A 2079-nucleotide genomic window follows, 5' to 3' on the forward strand; every position below is an offset into this window, starting at 1 on the left:
TTCCAACCTGGCCAGGCACAAGTGCTTGCACACACAGGAAAAACCACATCAGTGCTCTGAATGTGGGAAGAGATTCAACCAAGCTGTCCACCTGGCCAAGCACCAGCGTATCCACACAGGGGAGAAGCCATCGGTGCCCTCTGTGTGAGAAGAGCTTCAGGCCCTCCTCCACCCTGGCCCAGCACCAGTGCATGCACACCCAGGAACATCTATAACCCCACAGTGTCTGCGTTCAGGCAAGAAGCCTCATGCTGGTGGACTGCTGGAAGTGTGCACCCATTGCAGGGAAGTGCAGAACCCAAAGGGCCTGGAGACTGGCCCCTAAGGTTTGGTGAGTAGGGAGTGACAGGAAATAGGGAACGTACCTTGGCAATGTGCCTGGGGTGGGGGTGGGAAGGAGGAGATGAGCAGAGAATGGGGCAGAGATACCTGGATAGGGGAGAGTGGGACCTGGATGAAAACAAAAATGAAGGGTTGTGGGGGTGGAGAGAGGAGAGCGAGTGCGGGCTGTGAGAGATGCAGGAGGAGACCACTGGAAGGATTTTAAGGGGAACTGGGCTTTTAACCAGTTCCTGAAAGAAGAAGAAAGAAACTCAGATGAAACAGAGACTGAGAGAGAGACGACAGGTGGCAGAAAGAAGAGACCAGAAGAAGAGTACTGGAGAGAGACTTACAGGGAAGCCAAAGGGAGTAGGCGACAGAGATCTCCGGGTTGGTGAGTTCGATACCTGGGGACTTAAGGTCTCCTCCTGAGGACGTAGAAAAGGAAAGAACCTAAAGTTAATGAGTGAACAGGATGTGAACCCCATGTTTAGATATTGTTAGGAAATACAAGGTGGCACAGGATTGCATTTGCTTGGGACCCGTGCGGAGAAGAACGGGGCAAGCAGCTAAGAAAGTGTAAGTTCCCAAAGAGAGGGGGAACTAAGTATATACCAGATGTTGGCTGTCTAAGAAAGACAGCTGTGAAGTAGAGTTACCTTGTTGACCCGCAGACTCAATACACCCTTCGTCTCTCAGGACTATGTTTATTTCCGTGCCTTATGCCATCAAAGTCGTGGCAGGAAAGAAATAAAGGAAATGAACCAGTACGTAATAAATGAGAGCCTGTGATTTTATTTTGTGGGCATGGCTAAACTCTCACAGAGGGGCTAAGAGGAAACACCTCAAACAGATGGCAGCACAGATGCTAGGGGAACCTGTGAGGAGATGAGCTTTGTATCGGCCTTGAAGCCTGTGCTTTCCCATCCTTCTCTTAAAGAAGCTGGTGCTCGCAGGGAGAAAAGAAGTGCCTTCATAATAAGGTGCCATCCCCAAGACAGCTGGCTCCGAATGACCCCCAGGGACTGTCCTTGGCTGTCTCCCAGCTTTGTCCTCCCTCCTGGTCCCAGGGTTCCTCTATGTGAGGCCCTTGAGGTGCAGCAAGGAGGACATTTATGGCTGGGAAAGCATTCCCAATCCTCCACCCAGACTTCACCTTTCCTCACCACCACATGACCCCTGTCCACCGATGGGTGCCTGCAACTTGTGGGCCCCCACCACACCCTGCAACTCCCCCTGCCCTCCTTCCCTTCATTGCATTTTCTATAATTCTGCCTCTGCTTATAAAGCCCCAGAACTGGACATGACAATCCCTGTCATTGGTCTCTGTGTGCTCTCCAGGGCTGTGAGGTGGGAACAGAGCAGGGCCCAGGACCCTTTTCCAGATCAAATCTTTGATTTCCCAGTCCCTCCCCTTTCCTGAGGATTTAGTATAATGCAGGAGTGTTAAGCCTGGGAAGCAGGAATTGGTCTTATTTGAGGCATTGCTCCCATGTCCTGCTGTGCAGCAAAGGACCCTGCCCTGGGGGCCTTGGGAGGAACCTCTGGTGCGGGGCAGTCAAGTCCTTTTTCTGGGTGAAATGTGGTAGCAGGGGTGAAGGAGGTGCAGCCTGTGGCAGGGTGGGGAAAGCATGAGGACGTGCTCTGCATGAAATGCAGCGCGTAATCTGCCATTGTGAATATTGATGCTCCCGTGCTAGTGCCAAAGCCATTTGGCTCCATGGTTGGCCTGTGGGGGCTACTCCATGAGGATAACCC

At 52.3% G+C, this 2079-nt stretch overlaps 1 pseudogene; it reads left to right on the forward strand.

Moving 5' to 3' along the window:
• Positions 1 to 1193, forward strand: part of LOC102378260 — a 5004-nt pseudogene extending 3811 nt beyond the window's left edge.
• The last annotated feature ends 886 nt before the right edge of the window (positions 1194 to 2079 follow it).

Source organism: Alligator sinensis, unplaced genomic scaffold, assembly GCF_000455745.1.
Source record: "Alligator sinensis unplaced genomic scaffold, ASM45574v1 scaffold868_1, whole genome shotgun sequence".
NCBI lineage: Eukaryota > Metazoa > Chordata > Crocodylia > Alligatoridae > Alligator > Alligator sinensis.